Source organism: Antechinus flavipes, chromosome 6 (genome assembly GCF_016432865.1).
Source record: "Antechinus flavipes isolate AdamAnt ecotype Samford, QLD, Australia chromosome 6, AdamAnt_v2, whole genome shotgun sequence".
NCBI classification, from domain to species: Eukaryota; Metazoa; Chordata; class Mammalia; order Dasyuromorphia; family Dasyuridae; genus Antechinus; species Antechinus flavipes.
This window is the reverse complement of record NC_067403.1, coordinates 130,709,850-130,736,869: the sequence shown is the minus strand read 5'-3', so window position 1 is coordinate 130,736,869 and position 27,020 is coordinate 130,709,850. Positions and strand designations below refer to the sequence as shown.

Genomic DNA, 27,020 nt, shown 5'->3' with positions numbered 1-27,020 from the left:
GGTCTCTGAAACGCTTTCAAAAGGTCTGCAAATTCAAATTACTTTTTTTCTAATATGGTAAATATCTATCAATATAACCCACATAAACAAAAATTCTTCAGACAGATCCTCAATAGTTTTTTAAATAGTGTGTTTTTTAAATGCATAAAATACGTAGTTACAAAGGAAAGCAATTATACTGAAATGAATTTTGTTGGTTATTTTTTTGTCTATTAAATTTGCAGAAAAAAGTTAAGACTATAATTTAATTATTAATATATTGTCTACATGACTGGGGATAAGTCATTTTATCATTCTATGCTCCAAATAATTCTCTGTAAATGATAGATGATTTACTGATCAATATTTATGGATTGAATTTTTGAGGAGGAATTCTGTGTATCAGTCAAATCACAGGTCCAGGCTTTTAAAAAAGTCACTAAATTTTTTCATTAATAATTATTATGATGAATATCATTAAGAATTAGTTTTAATTATTGATGTTAATACCATTTAAAATGCATAATATAAAATGGATAAAATTAAAAAGAAAGCCTATTATACTGAATTACCATTATATAATTTTAACAAGTTCATAGACCTCCTAAAAAAGAGTCCCTTTTTAGTAAATATTGATACACCATTATTTCAAAGAATTCTATATCTCATTTCAAGATTTCCACACTATGACATATAATAGAATATTGCCACTCTACAGAGATAGGAAAGAAGGAAGGAAGGAAGGAAGGAAGGAAGGAAGGAAGGAAGGAAGGAAGGAAGGAAGGAAGGAAGGGAGAAGGGAGGGAGAGAGGAAGGGAAGGAGGGAGGAAGAAAGACAGAGAGAGACAGAGACAAAGACAGAGGTCAAGACAGAGACAGAGAGAAAGAGGAAGAGGGAGTGGGAAAGGGAAAGGGAGAAGAAGAAGAGAAAAATTGCTTTGAAATTTTCATGCAACTTCAGCAAGATGAAAAAAAAATAGTCTAATAAACAATTTATGCCAAGCAAAGAGAATTCCTTACTGCTGCAAAACAAACAGTAACTGTTGTGCCACAGTTCTCTTTAATCATCCTGACTCAGTTTCCCTAAATCGTCCTGCCTCAGTTTCCCTATTTATTCTGCCTCAGTTCATAATTGTTCTGCTCAATCCTATAAAACTACCCTTCCCTCTTAATCAGAATATTTGATAAGGATACAAGATCTTATATTTTAGAATATCAGAATGCCTCTCCCCATCCCAAGCTATCAGAATATCAGATACTGGCTTATCAAGATGCCTCTTCCCATCTCTGGGGTGCCTCCCCCCATTAGTGTCATCCCCATCTCCAGTGGCTCACCACACCCTGTCAGAGTCCCATTCCCACTATCAGCTCCCTGACTTCACCCCTGCCTCTGTCTATCTCCTGTGTCTGAACCACATGTATATATGTCATTGAGAACATTGCTGGATTCTTGGAGACAATAGTCTCATTCAGTCCTGGCACCAAACCATGCATCCATTTGGTCCCAGTAAATCTCTCCCTTTCAAATAAAATATTAAATACTCTCTAATCTCTATCTTGCCTCAGTTTCTCCGGCATTATATAACTACACCAAATACATTATAGATATTACACTAACATAGCATGACAGTACAGGGTTGCTGAATCAGACATAATCTTGTTATTTGGCTGATACTTGAACATCTTCTAGGCACAACATGAAAACAGAATTTAAAAGATTACTTTCCAAAATAGTATCTTCTCATTCAAGCTTCTGTTTTCAATTTGTATTCTCTCTCTCACCCCATTTTTTTCTTTTCTCCCTTCTCCCTGAAATGTCTCTCTCTACTCTCTGTCTCCTCCTCTCTATTCTGCATGTATTTTCCATTTGTGAAATGGGAACACACTTTTGTTGGGATTTCCTGGTTGCAATTAATGAATTCAATGAGACTATCTTATCAACATGCTAAGTTTGAAAGGAGGGAAAAAAAAAAAAAACAGAGCCCTCTAAACTGGGTCCTTCACATGTCAGAGCCTTGCTGTGAAATAGTATTTTGATGAAGAGCCAGATTATTCCTAAATGAATTTACTAAAGGCTACTATCAAGGAGCTAGATCTTTGGAAACATTTATACAAACATAGTGATAGTGGGAAACAGATGCTTCAGTTTCTATAGCAATTTTTTTTTCTTGTGGGGGGTGGGGATTTCTTTTGTTTCTGGAAAAGTATGGTACCTTGACTTTACCATAGGACCATTGCAATAAACTGGATCATAGTTGGCCTCTGCTAATCCGTGACTGTTATTTATATTAACAGAGAAGAGTGATAAATTCAGCCCTGACACAGTTTCAATGGTGTGAACCTCCCGATCTTTTCTAAGCTTTAGATTAGATAGTGAAGTGCCACTTCAATTGGACAGTATTATCCCATGCTATCACTTGGCCTCCTTTCAAACTGGAGCATTTATTGACAATACTTTCAAAGCTGCTGCTAAGTTGTGAGCACTCATTTTTATCTACTTCTTCTTTTACAGCTTTAGCTAACTAGCTGTACTTTATTGGAGGAAGTGCTATGCTAATAATAGTACCAGACACAATGATGTTTTGTTGACATTGCCATTCCCACACTTTCTTTGCAAAAAGTTCTCAGACATTCTTGAATTATTTGTATAGCATTCCTTTGGAAACAGTTGTGACCTTTTGATTTTTCCCTAAACTAGTTTCAAATCTTGTTTTCTTCTTTTAATTTATCCAATTAATAATAATAATAATAAATGATATTTATATTGTTGTTCAAGTCATTTCAACACTTTGTGAAGCCTTTTTGGGATTTTCCTGGCAAAGATACTACATGGTTTATCATTTCCCTTTCCAGCCCATTTATGTATCAAACATGGAAACTGAGACAAAGAAAGTTAAGTGATTAAGCTAGGAAATGTCTGAGGCCAGATTTGAACTCAGGAAGAAAAACCTTCCTCATGTCAGATCCACTATGTTGTGTCACCTAGCTGTCCAATATTTATATAGTGCTTACTACGTACCAGATAATGTATTGAGCACTTCATAAATATCATATTATAGTAAGTAATATTAAAAATAGGCAGTCTTATTATCCTCATTCTACAGCTATGGCAACTGAGGCAAAAAGCGGTTATGTGATTTGCCAAATATCATACTAAGTATCTGAAGCTAAATTTAAATTTAGATTTTTCTGACTCTGGATCTGGTACTTACTAATCTTAAAAACTCAATAGAAGTTACTTTGCTTTATCCCATACATTAGAAAGTGTATGGAATAGAGAATAAAATTCAGCTTCTCTCAGTTACCCCTGACAAGTTATCTTGAACAAATCATTTCACTTCTCTAGGTCTCAATTTACTCTCTAGCTAGCTGCTGAGAACCCTTTTTCCTCTAGATCTATGATCATGATACCTGAAGTTAGAAGACCTGGGTTTAAGACCCACTTATTCCATTTTGCTACATCTCTGACCTTAGAAGAGTAACTTTACATCACAACTTCCTTATCAATAAGATAAACTTAGACTACAGATCATTTCTATGGTCCATAGCAGCCTTCAGCTGTGATTTTGTGATTGAAAACTTATTTACCACTTGTAGCATTATTAAAAATTAGGAAATTTAATTTTATACTTGATAAAATAGTTTTTCAGTTATATCTGACTATTCAAGATACTATATGGATTGTTTGTGGGTTTTTGTTTTGTTTTGTTTTTTGGAAAAGATTATGATGTGCTTTGCCATTTCCTTCTTCAATGGATTAAACCAAATAGGATTAGGTGACTTGCCCAGGATCACACTGCTAGATTGAGGAAGATATTTTTCTAATTCCAGATAGGGCATTCTATATCCACTTTGTTACCTAGCTGTTCTAAAAACAAATAGATTGATCTATTAATTAGTAGATTAATAAATAAAAATTAAAATGATATTAAGTAATAAAAAGGAGGTAATACTGTAAATTGAAGATTTTTTTTTTCAGAATTCAAGGGACTCACATCTTTTATCACAACTTTTATAGAGTATTTGTAAAAACACTCCTTGCAGTGTTCTGTCCTAGGTCCTGGATCAAAATCAAAATAGTTTCTGCCCTTAAGGAGTTTATCCTCTAAGAGATTTCTTTAGATTAGTATGAAGAAAAATGGAAAGTTTAGGAATGTGGAGTAAACCAGACAGTTTAGAAGATCAATCTGGATTGTTAATGTTCCTGATACTTAGGCCTTTTAATTGACTAGTGAATTAACATATAATATGGAGGTTTTGTCTAAGTGATTCAGATAATTGAATCTTTGAAGACATAGACTTTTAATTACTGAGAAGAGCAATTAATAGGAGACAAAGAGAAAAAATGATTGTATTCCAATAAATCAATTGAAAGTCAAAAGCCTCAACCTAAAAGCAGTATGATACAGTGAAAATAAGGTTGGACTGGGCTCAGAGGACTTGGTCTTGAATCCTAGATCTTCTATTTTCTATGTGGGTGATGGTGAACTAATTATTCAACTTCTTTTGACCTTGTTTTTCTCCTCCGTAAAATGAAGAGGGAAAGATTAACTAGTTTATAAAATCTTTTCTAATTTTCAATCTATGATCTATGAAAATGCCTGCTCAATATAAACTTTATTATTGAGAATGTGCTGAATTTTGCAAAATTTGAATCTTGTAAAGGGCTGGAACTATTGAATCTTTGCACTGAGGTCAGGACTGCTGAGTGCTTGAGGCTAACTTCTGATTGGACGATACTCTATGGGCATATGCTTGGAAAATGGTCCTTTCCACGATCCGTACTGGGACTAGGGGGTAGAATAAGACTAGCCAGGAAGACTTGCTAGGCTATAGATGAGGGGGAAGGCAGTCACAGAGATTCTGCTTCCATCCTGTTCAATCCTGAGTCTGGGGACCAAGAATAAAGATTAAGGACTTTTGCTTATACTGACTCCAGCTGATTCTGGGGCATCCTGGGTGCTAGTGCAGTTGTTACACCATCTTTTTATTTTTTATTTTTTTTTGTATTGGAAAGAAAAATGTCTTGAATTCAAATTCTTCTGACAATAGTTTAATTGTTTAAGTAAAAGAATTGGAACATAAATATTGAATTTTCCCCAAAGACAATTGGTGTTTAAAAACAAAGCAAAAATTTCATACCATTCATTTTAGAGTCAATCAAATGCATCACAAGTACCTATAAACCACCAACAATTCTGTGCTATGGATGTGTTTGTTATTAAAATTCTTGTTCTCATATCACATATATTCTATCAGCAACCTAGGATTTGATGGCTTGGAAAGGGATTGTCTGAATTTAGAATAGAATGAGCCATAAGCTCATGACATCATGAGATTATAGAGCTGGAAAAGGCAGGTCAATTAGTCCACCCCTCATGTTGTTGTTATTGTTTGTTGTTCATGCTATGTACAAGAGGACCACAATAGCATCATGATATCAGCGTCAAGATACAGGGTGTTCAATTATGACTGAAAAATGCAAGCTTGGAAGACTCTACCACACAACCAAGGCACAGATAATCTATTTAAATATGTGGGTTGTAGATATCACCAGATTTGCACTTCTCATATTTCCTTTGTGCTACTGTGATTCTGCTTTTCTCAAGAAGCATATAGTCTTCTTTTATGTAATCATGCTATGTTGGGTGGTCCTATGCCAGTGCTTCCCACTTACAATTGACACTAAAATTCTTTAGAAAGTCCTTGAGAGTGTTTTTCTACTGTTTCTTCTTACCTTGTGTGTGAGCACTTGTTTTATGTGAGTTCTCTTTTAGGTTTTTAGACAAATAAACATTTGGTATTTGGACTACATGGCCAGTCCATCAGAGTTGCATTTTCTATAGTAGTTTCAATGCTTAAGCAGTTCAGCTTAAAAGAGGACTTTCAGTATCTGGTATCTTCATATTACAAATGAGGATACTAAGCATCAGAGATAGAAAAAGATTCCCCTGATATTAAATTCTATGTTCTAATGCATATGTTCTTAGTAACATTAGAAAAGTTAATGATTCTCCCATGGCAATACTTTTGAGGGTTGTTTTTTCTTTGGTAGCAGATGTTACAAGAATGAATGGATCAATAGTTGTAAAGATCATTAAAAATGAAGCTGTCAATCATATGTTGGATCTGCTATCATATATATTACATGATATAATTTTTAAAATCACATGGCTGATCAATCCAATATTTTCATTATTTATTTATGTAGGACAAAGAACCTTGTCCTGGTACATGTTTACATTCTTTATATCTTTTGGGATATAAATTTTCAACATTGAACTTCATTATGAAACATGGTTAATTTTGTTTCATAAGGAAGAAATGCAAAAGTTATATGATATTTGTATGTATATATAACTAGATAAAAACAAAATCCACCTATATGGACATGTATATATCATATATGGATAAGATATACTTTTTATGCATATAATGAAGGTACTTAGAGATTTGCCTCATAGAGATCACAACACTTGCATATTTCACAAGAAAATTGTGAAAGAAAGTTATAACTATAAAAGATTTTCAAAGAAACCTAGTATGTCAATAATATTTGATTTGTATTAGTGATAATTTACTGAATTCCTCTCTGATTGTTTCATGATTATTACTTATTATTTCCTTTCCCCTATGGGAATAAGATATTGGTTTCATTCTTGAACTATATTATATATCTGAAACTTTTTTTTTAATTTACCGTTTTAGGAAGTAGAGTCCTGGACTAGAACCAAAGATGGAATGAAGCACTTTGATACCTGATCCTTCTAGTCAGGCAAAACAAAGAAATGAACCCAGGGCAAATGCAAAGATGAGAAAAGTATAGGGTTTGACACAAGTTGTTAACCCCTGTGACTTCACCCAACAAGTGCCTAGCTAGCCATAGTTGTAGTGATATAAGTAGTTACCCAGAATAAGGAGAAGGATATTATTCTCTTCACAAACACACACACACACACACACACACACACACACACAGAGTTAAATATAAGCACATTGAAAACATATCATTTAGAACACACATGTCACCTATATAAATAAAATATTTTTGCAAATTATACATATATCTATAAAAGTATTTATTATGGAAAGATGAATAATCTATCTCTAGATGATTAAATGTTATATATATGCATGCACTGGTTTACAATTAACACATTTATAAAGAACTAAGAACTCACAACAATTCAAATATATACACATGTGACATACCATGCTAAAGTGGATAGAAGTGTACTTGGAGTCAAAAAGAATTGGGTTCAAATCCTACCTCAGACACTATTTCTATTATCATTTAACTTCTCATACTCAGTTTCCTCATCAGTAAAATTGTGAAAATATAGTATTTACTTTATAGAGTTATTCTGAGAATCAACTGAAACTACATTGAAAAGTAGTTTGGAAACTCTTAAGCACTATATGAAATGCTAAATTTAGAAGTATAAAACACAAAGCTTATCTAAAGAGACAGTGAATCATTTATGTAACATCAGCTAGATTTCAAGGATAATTCATGCTTTTTTTCAATTGGTAAAATCCTTGCCAACAATAAAAGATGAAGCCCCTCTATCAATAGAACTGACAAATAAATCTTTATTACCAAAGCAGAGTGTTCAGAATTGTACTAATGCTTTCTTTTCCAAACTTCTAACAATTTGATCCTAAATAAAATCGGCTAATATCACTGTCAACACTCAGGCCAGTGCTTATGTCCTAATAGGGATTAGGATTAAGAGATGAAGCCAGACTGTCTGTGTCCCAAGATAACCTTATACTCTGCCTCTCTAAGGAGGAAAGAAAAGACAGACAGTCTCTCCAGGAGAGCCAGGAATTATATGGGTTACTCCATGAGAGAGCACATGAAATCTCCTGAAAAATTGATTTTTAGAATTAGACCATAGGTCCTCAAAATCCAGTATGATGTATAAAAGTTTGGAGTTAAAAACAAGGTGTGACTCAAAACTATTTTCTTTTTTTATTCCTTGTGTATTTGTGTTTTATTCAATAGCTGGGAATGAGAATTTCCATGTGCTGAGAATAAGTCCTTGGTTCCTTTCAGAGTCACTGAATAAGAACACCCAAAATTGAAAAAATAGAAGTATATTTCCAGGTATACAAATTACCTGACACACAGTAGGCAGTAAATAAATTTTTTGTTGTTACTATTGGACTTGAAAGAATAAAAAGTGTTTATTAACCACTGAGAATGTGCCAAGTTATGTACTAAGTAAAAATACAAAAGCAACAGTTAAGCCCTGTCCTGAAGGATCTTATATTCTAATGGAGAAGATGGTAAAAGTGGGAGAGTAGCATAGAATAAAGATATTTTGAACTGGAAAAATTATAGGAATAATGAGTTAGGAGTTATTATTTCAGGAATGATGAAAAGTTAATGAAAAAAAACTCTGTAAACTGGAATATAATTGGATACAACAGTTCAAGGACGAAGGCAATATCTAAACCAGAAGCAGGGAAATGTAATATCTTTTCTCACCCCTGACATGGCCATTACCCTGCAGGTCCTCATAACCTCAAGCATGAACTATTACAAAAATCTTCACCTTGATCTCCTGACTCACTTAGCTCCATTCAGCTTTCAAAATTGATCTTTTAGAGTAAGGATTTGACCATACCACCCCCATCAGCAGCAGCACTGCAACTGAAGAAATTTCACTGGTTATCTATTCATTTCAGCATCAAATATAAAATCATCCATTTGGCTTTCAAGTATTTTTAAAACCTCACCCCTTCTACCTTTCTAGGCTTTTTACATCTATTACATCTAGGCTTATTACATCTAAAAGCACTCAGTGCTTTTTCCTTCTTCACACATGATACTCTTCCCAAATCTCAGCTTCTCACTGACTATTCCTATACCTGGAATTCTCTCCCTCCTCAAGCTTTTCTGGTTTCCTTCAAGTCTCAGCAAAAGTTCCATATTCTATAAGAAACCTTTCCCGAACCCTCCTAATCTTAGATTTTCCCTCTGAGGCTACCTTCAACTTATCTTGTTATTCTATAGTTATTTCCATATCATTTCCCCCAATTACCTTAAGCTGTTTAAGAGCAGGGAACATTTTTCTCCTTTTTTGTACTAATTTATTTATTTTAATACACATTGCTTTATGAATCATGTTGCGAGAGAAAAATCAGAGCAAAAAGGAAAAACCATGGGAGAGATTAAAAAAAAAAACACACAGAAAAAAAAGAAGTGTCTGGAACTATGCCCAAAGAGCTATAAAACTGTGCATACCTTTTGATCCAGCAGAGCCATTACTGGGTCTGTATCCCAAGGAAATCATAAAAGAGGGAAAAGGATCCACATGTACAAAAATGTTTTTGCAGCTCTTTTTATGGTAGCAAAGGATTGGAAAAGGAATGCCTGCCCATCAGTTGGGGAACGAATGAACAAGTTGTGTTACATGAAGGTAATGAAATATTATTGTTCTATAAAAAAAGATGAACAAGTTGTTTATAGAAAGGCCTGTAAAGATTTACATGAATTGATGCTGAAGGAAACATCAGAACCAGGAACACATTGTACACAATAACAACAAGAATATGTAATGATCAATTATGAAAGGCTTGGTTCTTCTCAGTAGTTCGGTGACCCAAAGCAATCCCAATAGACTTTGGACAGAAAATGCTACCCACATCCTGAAAAAGAAGTAAGTTGACTGAGTTTAAATCAACACATGTTATGGTCACTTCTTTTTTCCCTTTTTTAAATGAAATTGAGATTGCTTTGGATCACTGAACTCCTGAGAAGAATCAATGAAGTTGATTATTGCACATTCTTGCTATTATTATGTACAATGTATTTCTGGTTCTGATTGTTTCACTAAGTATCAGTTCATGTAAATCTAGGCCTTTCTAAAATCAACTTGTTTATCATTTTAATATAAGAATAATATTCCAATACTTTCATTACCACAACTTGTTCAGTCATTCCCCAATTTATGCAGATCTACTCCTTTTCTCATTCTTTGCTACCACAAAAAGAGCTGCTACAAACATTTTTGCACATGTGGGTCTTTTTCCCACCTTTATAATTTCCTTGAGATACATACCCAGTAATGGCATTGCTGGGTCAAAGAGTATGTGTTGGAATCTTTACAAACTGTTAAGTCATTAGAATTGATAGAGACAATAATTATCTAATTTAGCATGGTTAGTTTCATTGATCTGATCTTACAAGGAGATGTTCTGGGCCAGAACCTGAAACAAAGTACTAAGTAGAACTAATTGATACAATGCTTGTGTTCACACCTTTACTCATTGGAGTTAACACATTTGGGAGATTTCAGGGTTTAGTAGGAGATATCCGAATTCACACCTCCCTTGAAGCTCTTAGGGCCAGAGCACACGCTGGGAGATATCCCACAATCCCATTCTCTCATATATAAGAAACAGATAGAGACTCTCGAAGAGAGTTCAGCTGAATTAGATTGAGAGGGGAGCGTCAAGTGAGTTCAGCCAGAAGCCCTCTCTCGGAAGAGAGTTACTTCAGATTAGAGAGAGTTACTTTGGAACATTAATCGGGGTCAGAGAGGAGTACTGTGGGAGGAAGCCCACAAGCCCTCTCTCCGAGGCAAGAGAGATTCATTCCATTTTCCACTTGGCTGGCTGGAGGCTGAAGAAGCAGAGGCTGAAGGACAAACCTTTGGATTTGGAGACATTCAGAGGGAGCTCTTGGAACCAAGCAGAGAGATTGGCCTCTAAGCTAACTGGGCTATATTGGAGACAATAAAAGATCTGAACTTTTATCACCTGGCTGCATTTGGGGTAATTATTGATCTGAACTGATGCTAAAGTTGCCTCCAGAAAACCTCCCCAAGAAACCTGCTTTCTCCCAGAGAGAACCATTATTTTAAAGAAGAAAAACACCACAGGTATGCACAGTTTAATAGCCCTTTGGGAATAGCTCCAAATTGCTCTCCAGAATGTTTGGATCATTTCACAACTCCATCAATAATAAATTAGTATCCCAGTTTTCCTGCATCACTTCCAACATTTGTCATTATCTTTTCCTCCCCTCTTAGTCAATTTGAGAGGTATAATTCAGAGTTGTTTTAATCTGTATTTCTCAAATCAATAGTGATTTAGAGTATTTTTCATATGACTATAGATGCCTTTAATTTCATCTTGAAATTTCATAATTTCATCATGAAAATTGTCTGTTCATATCCTTTGACTATCAATTGGGGAATGACTTGTATTTTTATAAATTTGATACAGTTCTTTAAATATTTTAGAAATGAGACCTTTATCAGAAACACTGACTGTAAAGATTTTTTCCTGGTTTTGTACTTCCCTTTTAATCTTGTTTCTGTTGGTTGTGTTGTGCAATAACTTTTTAGTTTAATGTAACCAGAGTTGTCCATTTTGCCTTTCATAATGTTCTCTAGTTCTTCTCTGGTCGTAAATTCCTCCCTTCTCCAGAAATCTGATAGCTAAATTATGTCTTGTTCTCCAATTTGTTTATGGTATCATCCTTTATGCCCAAATCATGTGCCCATTTTGACCTTATTTTGATATGACATATCATTTTCTATTTCTTAGCCAGTACCAAATGATTTTGATGACTGATGCTTTATAATATGGTTTTAGGTTTGATATTGCTAAGCCACCATTGTTTATATTTTTTTTCATCAATTTCATTAATTTCCTTAATATTCTGCTCTTTTGTTCTTTCAGATGAATTTTGCTATTTTTTTCCTAGTTTTATAAAATAATGTTTTGGCAGTTTGATATGACTCTGAACAAGCAGAACAATTTAGGCAGAATTGTCATTTTTATTATATTAGCTCAGCCCACACATGAGCAAGTAATGTTTTCCAAATTGTTTAGATCTTATTTTATTTGCGTGAGAAGTGCTTTGTAATTATAATTCTTGAGTTCTTGAGTTTGTCTTGGTAAGTGGGAACCTCACCCCCAGTATTTTATTTTGTCTACAGGAATTTTAAATGGAATTCCTCTTTCTATCTCTTGCTGATGGGCGTTGTCAGTAATATGCAGAAATGGTGATGATTTCTGTAGGTTTATTTTATGTCCTACAACTTTGTTAAAACTGTGAATTGTTTCTAGTAGGTTTTTGGATAACTTCTAGGACTCTCTTAGTATATCATAAAATCATCTGCAAAGAGTGATAGTTTTATTTCCTTGTAGCCTATTCTAATTCCTTTAATTTCTTTTGCTTTTCTTTTTGCTAAAGCAACATTTCTAGTACAATGTTGAATAATAGGGATGAAAATGGGTTTCCTTGTTTTATCCCTGATCTTATTGGGAAGCATCCAGTTTCTCCCCATTACTGTCGGTTTTAGATAGATAACTGTTGATTATTTTAAGAAAAGCTCCCTGTATCTCTATGCTCTCTAGTGTCTTTAATAAGATTGAGTGTTGTACAAAAGCTTTTTCTGCATCTTTTGAGATTATCATATGATTTCTGTTGGTTGATATGTTGGATGATGGTAAGAGTTTTCCTGATATTAAATTACCTTGAACAGGAACCTTTTCTGACTTTTTTATTCCCTAATCTTAGCACAGCACTTGGCACACAGTAAAAACCAATGAATGCTAATGATTGCTAGATGACATAAAAGCAGGTCATATGCTTCAAAAATAGTTTGCAAAGAGGATGAAAAACAACATTGTCCATATCATATTGAATATACCATATATAGAGATCGTATATAAACAAGCTATGGAGCGAAATCAGAGAATTTATTTTTTTTTCTAATGAATTATTTTAACTTTTCTCACTAAACCTTGCAGTAGTTGATAAAATTCACTAAACCAAGACACAAAACAGAGTGACACTGATAATAGTAATATGGCTTACTTTAGTTGACGAACATCTACTTGAAGAGCTAGGGAACTAAATTTCATAAATTGTTGACAAAGTTGAAAACCATGGGTGTAATAAAAAAAATTGGATAATTAGGACTCAAAAGAAAGAAAATTTTATTATATTTTTCTCTCTTTGAATGAAGGGAGAAGTTTAGGAAATAAAAAATAAAGAACAATGACCAGTATTAGCTATATAAGTAATGGAAAGAAAAATTCAGCTTGAACTTTATTGATTTTTTTTCTTGGAAGGGTGCAGATTTTAAAAAGAAAGAAGATAGTCACATAGTCTATCAACTTATTGCCTTTACCCAAAGATCCCAGTTTCTGGGATAAGAATGCACTATTTGACAAAAATTGCTGGGAAAATTGGAAATTAGTATAGCTGAAACTAGGCATTGACCCACACTTAACACCATACACCAAGATAAGGTCAAAATGGGTTCATGACCTAGGCATAAAGAATGAGATTATAAATAAATTGGAAGAGCATAGGATAGTTTACCTCTCAGACCTGTGGAAGAGGGAGGAATTTATGACCAAAGATGAACTAGAGATCACTATTGACCACAAAATAGAAAATTTTGATTATATCAAATTGAAAAGTTTTTGTACAAACAAAACAAATGCAGACAAGATTAGAAGGGAAACAATAAACTGGGAAAACATTTTTACAATCAAAGGTTCTAATAAAGGCCTCATTTCCAAACTATACAGAGAATTGACTCTAATTTATAAGAAATCAAATCATTCTCCAATTGATAAATGGTCAAAGGATATGAACAGACAATTCTCAGACGAAGAAATTGAAACTATTTATAGACATATGAAAATATGCTCCAAATCATTATTAATCAGAGAAATGCAAATTAAGACAACTCTGAGATGCCACTACACACCTGTCAGATTGGCTAGAGTGAGAGGGAAAGATAATGTGGAATGTTGGAGGGCATGTGGGAAAACAGGGACACTGATACATTGTTGGTGGAAATGTGAACACATCCAGCCATTCTGGAGAGCAATTTGGAACTATGCTCAAAAAGTTATCAAAGTGTGCATACCCTTTGATCCAGCAGTATCTCTACTGGGCTTATACTTTATAATACTAAATTATTAAGAGATACTACAGAAGGGAAAGGGACCTGTATGTGCCAAAATGTTTGTGGCAGCCCTGTTTGTAGTGGCTAGAAGCTGGAAAATGAATGGATGCCCATCAATTGGAGAATGGTTGAGTAAATTGTGGTATATGAACGTTATGGAATATTATTGTTCTGTTAAGGAATGACCAGCAGGATGAATACAGAGAGGACTGGCGAGACTTACATGAACTGATGCTAAGTGAAATGAGCAGAACCAGGAGATCATTATATACTTCAACAATGATACTGTTTGAGGATGTATTCTGATGGAAGTGGATCTCTTCGATAAAGAGAGCTAATTCAGTTTCAATTGATCAAAGATGGGCAGAAGCAGCTACACCCAAAGAAAGAACACTAGGAGATGAATATAAACTGCTTGCATTTTTGTTTTTCTTCCCGGATTATTTATACCTTCTGAATTCAATTCTCCCTGTGCAACAAGAAAACTGTTCGGTTCTGTACACGTATATTGTATCCAGGATATACTGTAACCTATTCAACATGTAAAGGATTGCTTGCCATCTGGGGGAGGGGTTGGAGGGAAGGAGGGGAAAAACAGAAGTGAATGCAAGGGATAATGTTGTAAAAAATTACCCTGGCATGAGTTCTATCAATAAAAAGTTATTTAAAAAAAAACTTATTGCCTTTACATAGAAAACAATGAAAATAAAAATTTGAAAACTTTTTTTTTCTTCTGAAGAAAACACCCCATGCACTTTTAACTTAAGACTATTCTTTGTTGTCAATGAGAATAGACAGTTTTACACTATATGTAATTCACTAATTTTACTAACTAGTGAATCCCCAAATCCCAATAAGAAATGTTATATGAGAAAATCGGAGAAAGGGAGGAAAAGCTTGTACTTAACCTGGCTTTTTCACTTTGTTGAACAAAGTAGCACAGTTATCATTATTTGAAAATATTAGAAATAATTCTACATTTTGATTGTATCTTCATAGATATAGTGAGACAAAAAATTAAACAATTATCCAAACAATTGAATCAAAAACTCACTGTTATTTCAATGACTTTATTTATTTATTTGCAATTTTACCAGCACAAAATATAACTACATTCTACCAGCACCTTATCAGAACCTTATCACATTGAAAAAAATATTTTCAAGTGTAGGAAGAGATCATAGGAAGAAGAAAAAGAAATATTGATTAATGGAAACAATTCAGAGTATTAATCATTTTCATTTTCTTGAAGAGCAAAAATTTTATTTTTTGCATGTGTGTGTGTGTGTGTGTGTGTGTGTGTGTGTGTGTATTAAATTTCCTGGCATGGCACTGGTATATTGTCTATGTTTCAAAGGCTTAAAAATAATGAAGTCAGTTCAATGACTCTATAGACCTTTAGATCAGTAGTTTAATATCTCTCCTCTCCCACACTTTCCTTTGGAATCTACCAATCACTAAGTATACTGCCAGGGGAAGTAATTATCCACAGCATTCAAAAGTTCATTTGCTGTTAAGTGATGGTTTTACATATTAATGAGGTGGTGCTGGCTGATGGAGGACCTGTCTTTTCTTGGTGTTAGGCCAAAATTAACCCAAGCTGTAGAGAATTGATCCATACTTTGTTGCATCTCAGCTTCAGAGGCTGCAATCATCTGCAAACCAAAAAAAAAAAAAAAAAAAAAATCTTGTACCAACACTCCCTCCACTTTAGTTTTGACTTTTTAAAGTTTTTTAAGTTGCCTTTTTAAGTTGAAAAATTTACCATCAGTGTGGTAGCAGACCTTGATTCCATGTTTCTCCTCCGTGAAGTCATTGACAACATGACTGACAACAATATATACATGGATGTATATGGATAAATGTATGTGTGTGTGTGTGTGTGTGTGTGTGTGTGTGTGTGTGTGTGTATGTGTGTGTGTGTGTATAAAGAATGGTCAGTTATATTAAATATTAGATTCTCCAGTGGCTTTCTTTTTTCTTAGTGACTGTTTAGGCAATGCTTGTATTAGAAATTTTTTATTATAATATTTTATTTTTCCAAATACATACAAAGATAGCTCTCAACATTCACCTTTACAAAATATTGGGTTACAAATTTTTCTCCCTCTCCTATCCCCTCCCATCTCCCTATGACAGCAAGCAATCTGATATAAGTTAAACGTGCAATTCTTCTAAACATATTTCCATATAGTTGCTGAGCAAAAAATAAAAATAAAAAATTCAAATCAAAAGGAAAAAAAAAACAAGCAAAAAATACAAGATGAAAATACTATGCTTTGATATATATTCAATCTCCATAGTTCTCTCTTTGAGTGGATGGCATTTTCCATCACAAGTCTATTGGAATTGTCTTGAATTGTTACATTGTTGAAGAAAGCCAAGACAATCACAATTTATTATCACATAATCTTGTTACTGTTACAATGTTCTCTTTGTTCTTCTCACTTCACCTCTGCATTAGTTCATGTAAATCTTAGAAATTCTTAATTGACGCAAAAAACTTATATAACCTTTAATGCGATGTCTTACCATTTTCTGGCTTGTCACCATCCAGGAGATTTGGGAGCATATCTATATCACACTACTCAGGGTATAATAATTTCTCTTTTAGACACACAATTCTCAAAACTAAAAAATAATTATTTGTATTTTTTTTAACTCAGACCTAACAGAAAATGAAGACATCTACTAATGAGCAACCCATTTTTCAAAAAGCTGAATAGTACATCTGGCACTTAAACATCATGCAGCAGAATTATCATAAATTATATTTCTTAGAGCTGGAAGAGAATTCAAAATTTATCTAAACCTATTATTATCTCATTTTACAAGTGAGGATGTCAAGACCTAAAGGTTCAATGAGGACATGTCAATGAGTACATAAAAAATAAGTCATATAAGCAGAATTTGAACCCAGGATCTAAGACTCCAAATCTAAATATCCCTTTACTTGTGAGAATTCTTCTTTAATATGAACAAGAGACCCATAGTTACAATATTTGGATGTATTTTGAGTGATTCCCAGTCCTAAAAGTTTCCCTACTTAGATGAGCATTACATGGATTATTTCTAGTCATCAAACAATTGGACAAGGTATAGTTATGTTTCAAATGCCTGCAGTTTTATCAGGGGCAATTGGGTGGAATTATTCAAATTACTTCCAGGCTTATTCAAGACATGCTTGTGTTGAAAGTTAAGTGGGATAAGAAGTTCACTGAAAGAACAATGGAAAGAAACATGTTCTTAATATATTTTGTTTGCTACTGTTTTTATAAGCAAATTTTAAATTTTACATCAAAGGGCAAATCTTCACATTCTTTAGCTGTGCTCACAGAAAGAATTGTTATCATAGTAATAAGAATATTTTGTGGCCAGAGATTTGGGAGCATAGATATGTATAAAGTGAAATATATGTATATGTATGCATATATGTGTACATAGATGTATGTGTATATATACATATATACATTTCATTTATATTATGTATGTATGTATATTTATATCTATTTCTAACTAGCATGGCATAATAAAATTAATGATGGACTTAAGGTCAAGAAGATCTGGTTTCAGTCAGCCTCTTACACTTACTAGTAGCATGACCATGGACATCACTTTTCCTTTTTTCCTATAAAATGGGGAACAGTTTTATGTATTGGATTATGTATGTCTAAGTGCTTTGCAAAAAAAGTTTTATGTATGATATATATTATAGACATATATATCATATATAATATAGATATAGATATAATAACTATAAAGTGATATAACATATATAGTTGGATCATATTGATCCAATGTCAGGCATCATAAAAATGATGCCTGAGCTTACATGAATTCAAGTAGTATCCTCAATTAAAAAAAAAAATTAAAGGTATTATTTGCATATCTAAGCCCAAAATGCTCATTTTCTTCAAGAAAGTTCTTTATATTTTTATGTAGATTTGTATCACAATTAAATCTGTATAAAATGATATAATATACAATATAATATATAGATAATATATCTATACATAATCTATATAGATGCATATATAGTTATATTTTCAACAATAATTTGAATAGAATTGTTTTACAATTGACATTTTGAAGTATTTTCTTGTCTTTCTCATATTTTATCTATCCTAATATTTTGAATGCACATGTGGAACATATACATATATGTATGCTACATGCTTTTTAGCTAAAGAATAGAATTACTATATAATAAAGCATTTGATCTCTAAAGATCAATATCAAAGATACACAATTGCATAAATACCTGCACCAAACTTTGGTACAAAGTCTTCCCTTCTGAAAGATATTTCAAATTCATCTGAAATATAGCATTGCTTTTTAGATTAACTGTATAACTTTAATTCTGAAATTACAAATTGATTTTAAAAACACCTCTATTTTCCATCACACAAGCCTTCACCTGAGTGATGCAAATTAATAAATACCCCATTTATTATTTATTTTTTTATTTAAAAAGAAAAAAATGTTGGTGTTTCCTTCTGTGGGATATTTCACAATGATTCCCATGGAGAATTAATAACTTTGACTTGCTAAAGTGTTCTGGACAAGCTCAGTCCTGGACTGCTGGTTTCTATCAGCAAATATCCACCATATTTATTATCAATCTATAAGGCATCAAATAGCTATTTGGAGTCTTTTTGGAAAAATAATGTGAATATGTTCACATGAATATATTGAAAAGAATTGTTTTACCACACATTGATAAAATAGAGGCTACATTCTTTTAAATGACACATTCTTTGTATTTAAATACAACTTTTCTGTTAAGATATACTAAAAACTTACCTCAATCCAAAAGAATTAACCTTTGACATCTATCAGTATTGTGTCCTATGCCTTCTGGTTATAAGAAAATATATTAGTCTCCTTTACAAACTCTAGTACTATCAACTCAATGGTATGATCAGTCACAGTCAACAGGAGTCTAACTACCTCAGAAGGCATTTGAAATTTTAGGCCTATGTAGTATTATAGAATTGGGGTGGGGATTGTCCTGTACTATGTATTTTTAGTACATGACTTAAAGTTACCAAGATCTGAGTTCAAATACTGCACTAGATACCTACTGTGACATAAGTGATTTAAGTGATAGATATGACTCTCAGCAAGACATTTAACAAGTCTCACTGTCAATTTCCTCCTCTGTAAAATGGAAATAATAATAACATGAAACTCAAATAGTAATTGTGCATGCAAATGGGATAAAACAAGATGTGTCAAATGTCTTAGTGTTATTAAATTTTTAAATAGCGCTAAAACTTTGAGGACAACTTGTATGTAAGAAGAACTCAGCAAACCTTAAAGTATATAAATGTTAGCTATCATCATTATGATTATCATCATTAATATGGAAAAGAAACAATAGTGCTTTGCAATCCTGGAAAAATCAGCTTGTCATTACAAGATGCCTTTTTGCTGTGGGATTCTGATAGTTCATTTATTCTATGTACTTGATAGTGATGCCCTCAAGATAATTTGCAAATCAAGATATAAAAATTCAAGAAGTCCTCGGCTGCCGCGGCGGCGGCGGCGGACTCATCGCGCCGCCCTCCCGAAGCCCAGCCGGGAGCTGAGGCCGCTCCCGCCGGGGCTACGTGTTCCGCCCAGGCGCCTGAGGTCGGCCGGCCGGGGCACTTGCTGGGCCTCCACTGCCGGCGGGAGGGGCGGCCGAGCCCCGGCCCTGCCTGGCCCAGCCCAGCCCCGGGGAGCGGCGCCAGTATCAACTCCATGTGTTTGGAAGTACCAAATAAGTTGAGCTTCCCCACATCAATGTACTGCCACTGGGTTATATCCTGTGTTGTGACCTCATGATTTAAGTGGGAATAAAGATGAGTATAAGCAGTGATGAGGTCAATTTCTTGGTATATAGATACTTACAAGAGTCAGGATTTTCTCATTCAGCATTTACCTTTGGTATAGAAAGCCATATCAGCCAGTCTAATATCAATGGTCTGGTTCCACCTGCTTCTCTGATTTCTATCATCCAGAAAGGCCTGAAGTATGTAGAGGCAGAAGTCAGTAGTAATGAGGATGGTACCTTGTTTGATGGACGACCTACAGTCTTTGTCACTGATCCAGGCTGTGATGTCCGACGTGGTACAGATCAGACAGCAAGAGTACAGAGATAAAGTTGCCCAATAACAGGCCGCAGCTGCCGCCGCCGCCACCACCACCACAACCAATCAGCAGGGCTCAGCGAAAAACGGAGAAAATACTGCAAATGGAGAAGAAAACGGAGCCCATAGTATAGCAAATATCCATACAGATATGATGGAGGTAGATGGAGATGTTGAAATTCCCTCAAACAAAGCTGTGGTATTACCGGGTCATGAGTCAGAAGTGTTCATCGGCACCTGGAATCCTGTTAGTGATCTCCTAGCCTCAGGATCTGGTGACTCAACAGTAAGAATATGGAATCTGAGTGAGAACAGCACGAGCGGCTCGACCCAGCTAGTCCTCCGCCATTGTATCAGGCAAGGTGGGCAAGATGTGCCCAGCAACAAAGACGTGACCTCCCTTGATTGGAGTAGTGAAGGCACACTTTTCATCCCTGGGTCATATGATGGATTTGGCAGAATATGGACTAAAGATGGTAATCTTGCTAGCACCTTGGGGCAACATAAAGGTCCTATTTTTGTATTAAAATGGAACAAGAAAGGAAATTTCATCCTGAGTGCCAGAGTGGATAAGACCACAATTATCTGGGATGCCCATACTGGGGAAGCCAAGCAGCAGTTCCCTTTTCATTCAGCACCAGTACTGGACGTGGATTGGCAAAGCAACAACACCTTTGCCTCTTGCAGCACCGATATGTGCATTCATGTCTGTAAATTGGGACAGGATAGGCCTATTAAAACATTCCAGGGACACACAAATGAAGTAAATGCTATCAAATGGGACCCAACTGGTAACCTTCTGGCATCCTCTTCTGATGACATGACTTTAAAGATATGGAGTATGAAACAAGAGAGTTGTGTCCATGATTTGCAAGCACATAATAAAGAAATTTATACTATCAAATGGAGTCCCACAGGATCAGGAACAAACAACCCAAATGCCAACCTCATGCTGGCCAGTGCATCCTTTGACTCTACTGTTCGGTTATGAGACGTGAACCGGGGCATCTGCATCCACACTTTGACAAAGCACCAAGAGCCTGTGTACAGCGTGGCTTTTAGTCCTGACTGCAGGTACCTGGCGAATGGCTCCTTCAACAAATGTGTGCACATCTGGAACGCGCAGACGGGTGCCCCAGTTCATAGCTATAGGGGAACAGGTAGAATATTTGAGGTTTGCTGAAATGCAGCAGGAGACAAAGTTAGAGCCAGTGCATCAGATGGTTCAGTTTGTGTGCTAGACTTACAAAAATAGTGCTATTAGTTGGAAGCCATGGACCGACTATGAATGTGTACATAGCCAAAATGACTGTCCCTGACCCATGTACTACTCTAGTCCCACTGGAACCATGGCCAGTCCACTACAGCCAAACTAAAAGAAATCTCGACATACACTGTATAGAAACAAAGTAAAATTACACCCTGAAGAAGATGACAGAGTTTTGTCATAGCTTGTGAATCCTGTTCAGCAAGTGCTGACATCTTATCTGCTGTGCCCCCAAATAGTGTTTAGAAGCTTGAGATGTGAAAAGCAGAAGAGGAAAGGAACGAGACTATACAAAAAAGCAGACCATATGTGCACCAAATCGGGAGACAAATGGCAGCCTTCCCATCCCCCTGCCCTCTCCCCCAACCCTTCCCTATCTAATCATTATGATGGATCATTTATTTCTCTTTTTTCTTCTTCTTCTTCTTCTTCTTCTTCTTCTTCTTCTTCTTCTTCTTCTTCTTCTTCTTCTCTTCTTCTTCTTCTTCTTCTTCTTCTTCTTCTTTCTTCTTCTTCTTCTTTTAATTTCCCTTAATAGTTGAGCAGTTTATGTGTACAGAGAAAATGGACATATGTGAATATGCAGCCATGGGTGGTTTCTTGCTTTTCAAGCATTTTGGGGGGGTTTGTTTACTGATGCAGGAAGTAAGGGAGTGAATCTTGTTTCTTGTTTTTATTTTTTTTTCATCTTTTAAACATAAAAAAAATCTTTTAAAAAATATTTTAATGCATTGCTTTGAAGAGGCCAAGTGAGGTTTGGTCTATTCTGTGGCTCTCAGAGCACATTTTCCATTGCTTTTGTGTTGGGGTGAGGGTTGATTTAAAAAAATATATATCTTAAATGTGACATTGGTCATGTTAATCAAGAAAGTACATTATTTGTAAGGGTATTCTGCTCTGGTTTTTCTGGTGGTGTGGCTGAAATGCAGAAGTTTCTTATTTGGGACTTATTTCTGCCAAACTTAAGAATCGAAGGGCACAATTTTTTTTTTAATTTACAAATACAAGAGCTGCATTTAAAAAAAAAATCTTGTTGCTTCAAGACCATAGTTAATTATGGTTTAGTTGTGCACTATTGTGAAAAGGAGCAAAGTAGCATTCTACCAGGCATATACACCTTATGTATAGGAGTTGATATATAATGTAACCAAATTCCAGCATTAAAAAAAAATCTCATGTCAATTTGCTTTATATAAATCAAAATACCTTTGGCATATATTTGATAACACTGCCATTATGTGGCAAAATGTTTACTACCTTAGTTTCAAAAGAAATCTTTAGAACAGAAGACTTGCTTTAAGATGTGTTTAAATAACAGTGATTCAGCTTATTACAAAATAATAATACTTGCACTAATATCTCTGCTGCTCTGATTCTGCAATTATCATAACTTATGGCTATGTTTTTTTCAGGTAAAATAGGTATAAGCTGCTATTTTTAATTAATCACTACTATATTGTCCTTTAGTCTGTTTGCAATATCAAGTATTTTTCTCAACAGATAGCAAACTTTTGTTCTGTTCACGTGACTAGGGTATACCAAAATTTCTTTTGTAAATTCAGCACATTTTGTTTGTGTGTGCTGTTGAAAAAGGGACACTTCATATTTCATGCCAGATTCTGAGGTTATAAATTTCTAAGAGTATATTGTTAAATTTATGTCACAGATGTTTAATTAAGGAACAGCTTCTATCACAGAGGTTTGCAAAGTTAACCATTTTATAACACTATTTCAATCACTAATAATTTTGTGATTATTATTGCTTTAAAAAAGTTAATCTAGCTAAGGGAAATGAGCAGAACCAGGAAATCATTAAACACTTCAACAATGATACTGTATTAGGATGTATTTTGATGGAAGTGGATTTCTTTGATAAAGAGACCAAACTCCGTTTCAATTGAACAATGATGGACAGAAGCAGCTACCCCCAAAGAAAGAACACTGGGAAATGAATATAAACTGTTTGCATTTTTGTTTTTCTTCCTGGGTTATTTTTACCTTCTGAATCCAATTCTCCCTCCATGTGCAGCAAGAGAACTGTTTGGTTCTGCAAACATATATTGTATCTAGGATATACCACAACATATTTAACATATATAGGACTGCTTGCCATCTAGGGGAGGGGGTGGAGGGAAGGAGGGGAAAAATCGGAACAGAAGCGAGTGCAAGGGACAATGTTGTAAAAAAAAGTACCCTGGCATGGGTTCTGTCAATAAAAAGTTATTATAAAATTTTAAAAAAAAGTTAATCTACTTTGTTCTTAGTTTAGGCATAAATTGATTTAACCCAAATAATGCAGCTTTTTTTCTTTTTTGCCATTGATTTTCTGCTATTTTTACAAACTAATATGACTTGAAGCAAGTCTTCATTTTGCTAAGGGAGGATAGCATTGGCCTTTGGTAAAGAAAATACACTTAATTCCACATTCATTCTTCTATGTTCTCCAATTATTAGTGGAGAATCTATTCTAAATCACAGCGTTTTTAAAAAAAAATAATAATTCATATCCAGAAAGGCAGTCATTCATGATGATTTTGTGCCAGCTCTTTTTAGGGTTTTGGAACACATGAAAGATATCTAGAACAATTACCTTGTGAGTTATGTAGAAAACCTCATAGACTGAGTATCTGGCACTTAGACATCCTACTTTTATTGGTGGAGGTCTGTGTCCGTGGCTGACCTCTGTTGTTGTTTAAAAAAAAAAAAAGTAAAAAATAAAAAAAAAATCTGTGCAATAAAAAAATAATAAAAATTCAACAAATAGAAAATTTACTAAATATGTAATCATCAAATCTTCACAACTTATGAACTAAGTTGTTTGATTTCATCAGTGTTGGGATTCATTCAGTAAATGATATGTTATTTTAGAATGTAGAGTTGGTAGAATGTCATCAATTAATTTTCTAATGTAGCTCTCATATGAATCAGAACAATGATTTCTATACAAGTGCTAATGAAACCTGAAAAATCTTTCAAATGAATTAATTATTTAGGACATGATAATATCAGCTTCATGCTTTAAGTATGTGTCTTAGAGGGAAAAAAATGAATACTTCAACACTGGGTCAAATGAAATGTTATATAAGCTGTTATCAACTACAAGGTCCTCAAGAGTGCATTATTTTTGAAATATTCATAGGAAGAATTTCTAAAGGATTTTTATATTGATCCAACATAAGGCATCATAAAAATGATGCCTGAGCTTACATAAATTCAGGTAGCTTCCTCAATATAAAAAAATTAAAGGTAATATTTGCATATTTAAGGCCAATCAAAATGCTCATTTTCTTCAGGAAAGTTCTCTATATTTTTATGTAGATTTGTATCACAATTAAATCTGTAAAAATGACCATTTTAAAAAAAAATGTTCACAATGATGGCAATAGAAAAAAGAGCCATAGTAAATAATGCTACTAGAAGAAAACTGACTATAGAGGATTGCTTCTAATTTTTCTATAATTCTACTTCTTTAATCCTGCCCCCCTCCATGGGTAGCAGATCAGCAATTGTAAAGTATAATTTCATTTACAGTCATATTGCTGAATAAGATTTCTTTAGTTAGTTATGATTAGAGTTTTCCTCTCAGCTGTATGTTTTATAGCTACTGTTAGGAGTAAGCAATCATATCTTAAAACTGAAGCAAATATACAGAAATCATCCAGTTGATTCATATTAGAGCCTCTTAGGCAAGTCATTTTTTATTTGCTATGTCAAGATAAGCAGTGTTAACATTCTCATTATTCATCAATGAAACAGGAAGAATAAAAAGAGTGAGAGTTGAATATGATAAATGCTAAACAAAATGTTTAAGAAAGAAGAATGAAGAATTCTAGAAAGACTTCACATAAATATATGAACATACACACACACACACACACACACACACACACACACTTGGGTCACATAGTTAAAAGGCCTGAAGTGCATTCTTTGAGGAATTCTGTGTTGTTTGACATACATGTTAATTATGGAGCTTGGGCTTTTCTACTTGACATAGGTAATTTAAACAGCTAGAGGTTTATCATATATCATCTCCATGTATTGTAAACTACCTGCAGAAAAACCTTTTTTCCAACACAAAATTAAAAAAAGTTAGGATCTGAGGTCATGACACCTGTCTGACTTGGAGAAATGGTTGTCATTGCTTGCATTCTGCCCTTCTCTGTCTTATACAGAGAATAACTTTAAAAAGTTGTTTTATTTTCCTCTCCACATTTTGGTAGTTGAAAAGAAAAGACAATACAACTTATATTGCTCTCTCCTGCTTCAGGAGATTATATAGATAATCTAATAGAAGTGCATATTTTACTATTTTTATCCCTTTTTGATTAACTTGTTACCGGGAGTTTACATATCTCACTGACCAGCATTACCCTCATAAATTTCCCTTCCATATCCCCAAATCTGGCATGCACTATACCCACCAAAGTATAAAATGAAATATTTAAAAGAACTAGATATAGATATGTACTCATATATTTTTGGAGAGTCTAATTATTAAATATTTACTAACACATCCCTGGATTGCTTTGTAAATAAAGCATTGCTTGAGTTCAGTAGGAGTTCAACAGAAGGCATCTCAGGGAGTAAAGTTACCACTAAATTTGAGGTCTAGTAACTCGAGGGTACTTTTACTTCTACAATTACTACTGCTGCTGCTGTTACTACTACTACTACTACTACTACTACTACTACTACTACTACTACTACTGCTACTACTACTACTACTACTATTAATACCACCATTAGTTGTTGTTCAGTCAGTTTTCAGTAATCGCTCTTTGTGATTCCATTTGAGGTTTTCTTGGTAAAGGTATTGGAGTGGTTTGCCATTTCCTTCTCTAATTTATTTTACATATGAGAAACTGAGGCAAACAGGATTAAGTGACTTGCCTAGAATCACACAGCTAGTAAATACCTGAGGTCAGATTTGAACTCAGGAAGACTTCAGGATCAGCATTATATCCACTGCAATATCTAACTATTGCTGTTGCTGCTAGTATTACTACTACTATTACTACCACTACTACTTCTAATAATAATAATAATAATAACTGACATTTATACTGCATTTTAAGGTTTTCAAAGTACTTTACATATAATCTCACACTACTCCTGACTACAGCAGAGAGGAATGACATTCTTTCAGATACTCAAGGAAATTTTTGTGGAGGCAGCAAGGTTAGACTTTGTTGGGGGTGAGGTTCAAATGGAGAATGATGAGGGCAGAAAGAACATGAGCAAATAGTTGGAGATGGGAAAGTAAGAATCCATCTTAGGATACCCTAAGTAATCATGTTTTGGTTTAGACTCAGGGGTCCTCAAACTACAGTGGCGGGCCAGATGCGGCAGCTGAGGATGTTTATCCCTCTCACCCAGGGCTATGAAGTTTCTTTATTTAAAGGCCCACAAAACAAAGTTTTTGTTTTTACTATAGTCTGGCCCTCCAACAGTCTGAGGGACAGTGAACTGGCCTCTCTATTTTAAAAGTTTGAGGACCCCTGGGAGTATTAAGTATATGTAGAAAATTAATGGGATATAAGTTAAGGGGGAAAAAGATTCAGTTTGTATTAAGTTCCTGAATTACAAATAGATATATTTAGTTTTTAATTAGTAGGGAGTAGGTAGACACTAAAGGATTCTAAGCACAGAAATTCTATGAAGTTATGTTTTAATTAGATTATTCTGGTAACA

General features: G+C 34.3%; 1 long non-coding RNA gene and 1 pseudogene across 1 annotated transcript in view; both read left to right on the top strand.

The window, feature by feature from the left end:
- The window catches only part of LOC127541854 (uncharacterized), a 153,243-nt gene that overhangs the window by 90,620 nt on the left and 35,603 nt on the right, over positions 1 to 27,020 (top strand). The gene's annotated exons all lie outside the window — the stretch shown is intronic.
- Positions 19,772 to 21,416, top strand: LOC127541846 (F-box-like/WD repeat-containing protein TBL1XR1; annotated as a pseudogene).